We start from the raw sequence: 7,949 nt of genomic DNA, 5'->3' as shown, positions 1-7,949 counted from the left end.
AAAGATGTCTGAACATATGACAAAAAATACCAAAACCTCATATAAGTATATCCTTAAATTGCACAGCATTTAATGATAATCAATTCATGCAATCTGTTATGCTGCAAATGCATATAAATTTGCACACTCTAGTTTATAAAACATTACCATAAAAAGACATATTCACCTTCAACAAATGCAATTTTTTTTATAAATGAATCTACTGTATTTGGTACACTATTTGTAGTCTCTTAAAATATAACATGTTACAATTAGATGTGTAATTAAGTGACCAGTTTAATAAAATAACTTGAGTGTCAACTATAAATACATGTTCCTTTATAAAGTACTTAAAATGTTTTCAGTAAAAGACATTCACACAATATTATAAAAGGTAGTTCTGGGGATATTGATTTAAATATGTGAAATTGCCAAGCTTTTTAGATTTTAAAATTAATTGTCTGAGTTGAGAAATATTGAAGTACACAAGATGAAGCGTTTGAATTTTTTCTCTATTGACTTTTAAACAAAATCTAATACAAACTTTGTTCTGTCATTCCAAAAAACTGCAGAAAGTTGTGTTCTTTGTATGTGACGCCATATCAAGCATGGCTGCCCTTTTTCGTGACGTCACATTGAAAAATTTAAATAAAAGCAAGGAATTTTGATGTCATAATTAAAATTCAACCAATCATGCCAAGAACATGATAATTATTTTCTCACAAAGGTGGATTAATGTGAAACACATTAAAATGAGAGAAATTGCAATATAAACATTTTCTATTATCCAACATAAATATTTTGTCTATGCATTAAAATTTAAATAATCTTAGATCCAAAAATATTTCATTCCCCCAGAACTACCTTCAATTGAACAACGTACATTTCATTTGTAATACAATCCATTATTCTACTACAAAACTGTTTTAACAGGTGACAAAAGCTGTTGTGCAAGTTATAATTACATTCGATGTATGTTTCATTATAATACTTTATTTTGATTGGCCAACTGCACATCACTTGTTATTCCGTAAGCAGTTGCATCACTCAATAAAACTTTTCATTCATGATAACACGTGGTCCCACAAAAAGGTGCACATGTGAATAAAATACAAAAATTGTAAAATTCGTGTTTTTATGATCATAGCTAAAAAATGTAATTATAAGTATTGAATGCTTCTTTTTGTAACTTTATAGGGTTGTAAAAGCGTTGACCGTGCGCACATTTTTAGTATGAAGCGCTTCCGCGCTTCATACAAAATGTACTTCGGTCAACGCTTTTACACCCCAATAAATTTACAAAAAGAAGCATTCAATTCTTAAATAAACCCAGTATTTGCTTCAAAATTTGATGTAAACTTTGAAACTGCAATTGCTGAATCTTTTCATCTGTCACCAACTGAAACTGCAGAAAGTAGGAAAAACACAATGGAACAAACACTCAACATGTCCATGCAATCTATCAACAGTGCATTAACTGACAATGACAATGATGTTAGGCAGTTTTTAACATTAGGGAAATTCTATAAAAACAATGACCGCGAGAGGATGATATTTTTTTCAACCAAAGAAGAGGTAAGAAAGATAACCCAAAAAAAAACTAGAGCAAGAAAATCTTGGAAAACTCAAATCAAAAAAACATAACGGAAATTTTGACAAATACAAATTTGACAGAGAATTTTATTGAGGAAATATCAACAATTGAAGAGGGTCAAACTATAAATTGGACAAGCATGGCAAGAAAACACAACTTTAAGAATCTAAATAACAAAATGTCACTGAATTCAGGCCAGATTTTAATGGCATATGCTAAAAAGCAAGGTATAATGAAAGCAATTTTTACAGACTCCTTTATTTATTTAATATTTACAAGTTTGATCGTTTATATCAATATACAATGTTATTTCCATTGTTTTATGCAATGAAGGTCTACATATAATAGTAATGCTGCAGCTGATTTAATAAGTTTATGTAAAAAAATCGAAAAAAAAACTTCGGTTTCTTTATAGTACAATCTGAATAAAATTTGGATCTATTATAATTTTCATTCGTATAGTTCTGGACATAATGTTCAATTTCATGATGCTTGATGTATAGGGAAAACGGAAGTTTTACATTTTCCCAGCATTAGGTTGGCCTTTTGTGTACCCAAGACAGGGCGAAGAAAGTCAACTTAAGAACGCTGTGATTGGATGTATTAAAGGGTACAAGTTATTTTTTTATTTATCTATTAATAACTGCAGTGTGTATATTTACAATATAAATTTTAGAATCTATTGAAATATTTTCTAGTGAATTATTCGAAAATGTTGCATAATTAGTAAAGGTTGAATCAAGTGCATTTGGTTACTATGCAATTATTCTAAAAATAGTAAAATCACGTGAAGGCCGCGTGGAGTCTGCATGCACAAAGAGTGATAGATATTGTTCGGAACCAAATTGCGTTCTGAAATTCTCTTGACTTTTTATTACTTTAACATATTCCCAATCATTTATTTATTTAGTATATTGATATATAATAAAGCCTGACGAAAGTTCATTCTGTTGTTTCGGGATTGTTCTTAAATACTCGGATACATCGGGATTTTTCAATCTCTAAATTCTGAAAATCAAGTGAAGGCTGGTTGGAGTTTGCATGCAGCAAAAAAAGTGAAACCTTTGGGGGAACAACGTAAAAGTAGCATGTTCTGACAGAATATTAGACTTAAGTGAAATGTTTTTGACATCTCTTTTGAAAAAGGTCAAAATGGCTGCCGTTGATATGGACACAGCAAAATTTGAAAAGTGAACCATTTACGGCCTTCAACAATGAGAAAATCAAATGCATTATATTTAGTTAGAATTTGTTGAAAAAATATGAAAAGTGAAGCATTTACGGGCTTCAACAATGAGCGAAACCAAATGCATTATATTTAGAAGTTGCTTTAAAAAATATGTAAAATGAAGCATTTTCGACCTTCACCAATGAGCTAATAGCAACTGTTACCTAAAGAGTGTTTCAATGGAAGTCGCGAATTTCTGTATTCTTCCCATTATGATGTCATTGTTCTATATTCTTTATTTTTGTTTAATTATTTTGTTAAAATTTCTTTATACTTTACCACCCTATTAGCCTTTATTTTTTATATTGGAGTATAAAAGCGTATATTATGCAGTTACAGTTTAAGATGCCATAAATAAATTAATATAATTTCTGACACTATAATTCTGTTAATAAGATATTTATTTAGGTGCTCCATATAAATAACATGATAAGAATCAATCAAGTTCATATGGACAGGTTACTCGGACATTTTTCTATAAATAGAGAATCAGGTGAAAGCTGCATGGGTTCTTATTATAGGACATTAATCACGACCAGGTCAAAAATGTTGCATAATTAGTAAAGGTTGAATCAAGTGCATTTGGTTACTATGCAATTATTCTAAAAATAGTAAAATCACGTGAAGGCCGCGTGGAGTCTGCATGCACAAAGCGTGATAGATATTGTTCGGAACCAAATTGCGTTCTGAAATTCTCTTGACTTTTTATTACTTTAACATATTCCCAATCATTTATTTATTTAGTATATTGATATATAACTGAATATAAATTTTTGATAGATCCATGGATTGCTTTAAACATTTTATTTCAAAGTTTGCTATTAAAGGAGCACTAGCTACGATATATATAAAAAAATAAAGTATGATTTTTTTTAGATTAATCATTAATTAAATTGGAATAATGATATAATAATTTGCTTTTAGCAATCAATTTGCTTTATTTTTGTTGAAATAAGCGATTATCCATAATTTTTGACTGATTCACTTGCAAGTGAAAACGTCATCATCATTCTAACCGGTATTCATGTGAACTTCAATTTAACCCCTAGCTAGAGACTGACAACGCATGCATTGTACGTGAACTGGTTATTTAAAGAAAAAAAATGTCAACAATGAAAGTGAAACTACGGTAAATCATTTGATTACTAATTCGATCCACATAAATCATTCTTATACGGTTAAAAACAATGAGAAACTTATATTTTTAATCTATAAATTCAAATCAAACAGACCTATAAAAATCCAATTGCACGTGCTGGTTTAACCTATTCATATCTTTATTTGTGTTTACATCGCTTATATGGTCATCTGAGGTCAAATTGATAGTTATTAGATGGCATCTGGATTTAAATACACACGAAACGAACCTACATATCATCTACCCCATGCTTTGTAAACTGTTTATTTTAAACGTTTGATAGATTGGATAAATGTTTTACATTGTAATTAATCAATTATGAGAATTTGAGTCAAATTGGTGACCATGAATTTGACAGCTAGTGCCCCTTTAAAAGTAAATTGGTAATCAAGCAATCCACAACTCCTGAATGCCAAAAAACAGTAGAAAATATTTTTGTAAGACATATCAATTTGATTTAAAAAAAAAAAAAGAAAGGAGTTGCTATTATTACCCAATCAGAACCATAATGGAGCATTTATGGAATGTGTCCATAGTACACAGATGCTAAACTTGCACTAATATATTCTATGTTTAGTAAATTCATCAAAAATCTAATTTGGCATCCCTTTTGATAATGTTAAAATGAATTTTGATGGTCTGAAACAGTTGCTTTCAATCTACCATTATTTTTTTCATTAGGAATAGATATTTACAAATTTAACAAGCAAAGTCCAGTCAGTGGAAGGGATTACTTGCGCCGTATTCGTCGTGCAAAAAAAAAGGTTGCTGAAGACAAACATTTCTCTCAATACACCAAGGTCAGCCAAAATACTGAGAGGTATAGTTAAGGAAAAGGTAAAGTCAGGCAAAATTAACATTGGAAAAAAGATAGCTCCAAAAACCTTCATAACAACAACGATAAATAAGGAAGGAAACCTTATTGAAAAAACAAAAACAGTCTATGGTAGAAAAATTCCATTAAAAGAATAATTGGAAAAAGAAAACCATAGGTTACATGCAGCTGGGGTTCTTAGAGTGAACACTGATGAATATTATGACAAATTAACAGAGCCTGAGCTAGACAAGTGTCTGATCAACTTGCAAGAGAATCATCACTGCAACAGGAACACAGAAACAAAACGTAACATCTTAAAGGCAATTCAAAGATCAAGAAACATTAAAGTCTGGCATGACCATTCTAATATTCTTAGCCATACCTACATAAATTTCATGATAAGTTACATGTACGACTCTGCAAATTTTCTAACAAGCAAAGAATATCTGGAAAAAAATCCTACCATCAAAGATATAGATATACAGAAAATTGTTGAAAGGCCACAACTGTATATTTTAGGACAATTAGGTAAAAATAGTACTACATGACAACACATAGATAAAGTATAAGGAGAAATATTGTATGGAAAGAGTTTGTAACTGATCAAATTCTATTTAAAAAGAAAATGGGATATGACTACAAATGATACTCTTTCTCCAAATCATGAAAATAAAATGGGGTATGATTTCCAATTATACATTTCTTTGTCCTACTCCATGAAAATAAAATGGGGTATGATTACCAATTATACATTTCTGTGTCCTACTCCATGAAAATAAAATGGGGTATGATTTCCAATTATACATTTCTGTGTCCTACTCCATGAAAATAAAATGGGGTATGATTTCCAATTATACATTTCTTTGTCCTATTCCATGAAAATAAAATGGGGTATGATTTCCAATTATACATTTCTTTGTCCTATTCCATGAAAATAAAATGGGGTATGATTTCCAATTATACATTTCTTTGTCCTATTCCATGAAAATGAAATGGGGTATGATTTCCAATTATACATTTCTTTGTCCTATTCCATGAAAATAAAATGGGGTATGATTTCCAATTATACATTTCTTTGTCCTATTCCATGAAAATAAAATGGGGTATGAATACCTATTAAACATTTCTGTGTCCTACTCCATGAAAATAAAATGGGGTATGATTACCAATTATATATTTCTGTGTCCTACTCCATGAAAATAAAATTGGGGTATGATTTCCAATTATACATTTCTGTGTCCTACTCCATGAAAATAAAATGGGGTATGATTTCCAATTATACATTTCTTTGTCCTATTCCATGAAAATAAAATGGGGTATGATTTCCAATTATACATTTCTTTGTCCTATTCCATGAAAATAAAATGGGGTATGATTTCCAATTATACATTTCTTTGTCCTATTCCATGAAAATAAAATGGGGTATGATTTCCAATTATACATTTCTTTGTCCTATTCCATGAAAATAAAATGGGGTATGATTTCCAATTATACATTTCTTTGTCCTATTCCATGAAAATAAAATGGGGTATGAATACCTATTAAACATTTCTGTGTCCTACTCCATGAAAATAAAATGGGGTATGATTACCAATTATACATTTATGTGTCCTACTCCATGAAAATAAAATGGAGTATGATTACCAATTATACATTTCTTTGTCCTATTCCATGAAAATAAAATGGGGTATGATTTCCAATTATACATTTCTTTGTCCTATTCCATGAAAATAAAATGGGGTATGAATACCTATTAAACATTTCTGTGTCCTACTCCATGAAAATAAAATGGGGTATGATTACCAATTATACATTTCTGTGTCCTACTCCATGAAAATAAAATGGGGTATGATTACCAATTATACATTTCTTTGTCCTATTCCATGAAAATAAAATGGGGTATAATTACCAATTATACATTTCTTTGTCCTATTCCATGAAAATAAAATGGGGTATGATTACCAATAATACATTTGTGTCCTATTCAATAAAAATAAAATGGAGTATGACTACCAATAATACATTTGTGTCCTATTCAATAAAAATAAAATGGGATATGATTACCAAATATACATTTCTTTGTCCTATTCCATAAAAATGGGGTATGATTAGCAATTAAACATTTCTTTGTCCTATTCCATGAAAAAAAAACGGGGTACAATTACAAATATTTTTTTTTTTTTTATTTTTATTTTTTTTATCCAACATATATAATATACAACAGTACAGTTATCAAACAATAAGTTCATATATATATAAATGTAATATAATACAACCTATTAGAAAATGTATAGAACTTGAAAAATAACATTTTGTTTGGATTTTATAATTGTATCTTATTAAAAATGACATACAAAAAAAATATATAGAATTAATAAATAAAAGAATTAAAAGATGATTAAAGAAAAAGAAAAAAAACAAAAAAAGCAACAAAAAAAAAAAAAAAAAAACAATATAAAAAAAACAAAAATCATTTAGATGTCTGCCAATTTTTTCATAGTTGCTAATCCACCAAAGTATCTTGTAAAGCCTCTTGGTAAATGCACCAAGCTTGGTTAAACTTTTCAAAACATTTATTTTTAACTGATATCTTCTTCTCCAAAATATAATGATGCTTTATTTTTTCAATCAATGCTGTTAAACTTAATTCTCCTTTAAAATATCGTGTATTATATATATATTGTTTAATCCAGAGAAAAATATTGTTTTGAGGGTCACCTTTGTACATTCGTGTTAAATTTCCAAACAAAAAAATATCCTGTGTAAATGGTATACTAATACCGTTATGGAGAAACCACATTTCAGTTTGCTCAATAAATTGTTATACATAATAACAATCCCACAGTATATGTTCAATTGATTCAAGTTCAGTCTTACAAAAAGTACAATATGGGTTTTGCACAATCCCAATTTTGTTTAAAAACGTATTTGTTGCCAGAATTTTATGATTAATTCTATACTGAAGCCATTGTAGCTTAGTATTTTTTGTAATAGCAAATGGTAGTTGAAAAATCTTTTTCCAGTTTTGATTTTCTAAAACTAAAATTGCTTCCCATCTTTTTACTCCTGTAGGAACAGTGTTGTTTTTGTTTAGCACCAAATACATATCTTTTGATCCCTTTTTGCTTTTGAGAATGGTCTTTATAACTGATGGTATGAAAGGAGATACTAATTTATTATCTCCCCTTTTAAT

Source organism: Mytilus trossulus, chromosome 4, assembly GCF_036588685.1.
Source record: "Mytilus trossulus isolate FHL-02 chromosome 4, PNRI_Mtr1.1.1.hap1, whole genome shotgun sequence".
NCBI classification, from domain to species: Eukaryota; Metazoa; Mollusca; class Bivalvia; order Mytilida; family Mytilidae; genus Mytilus; species Mytilus trossulus.
The sequence above is the reverse complement of the archived record's forward strand: the minus strand, read 5'-3'. Positions refer to the sequence as shown.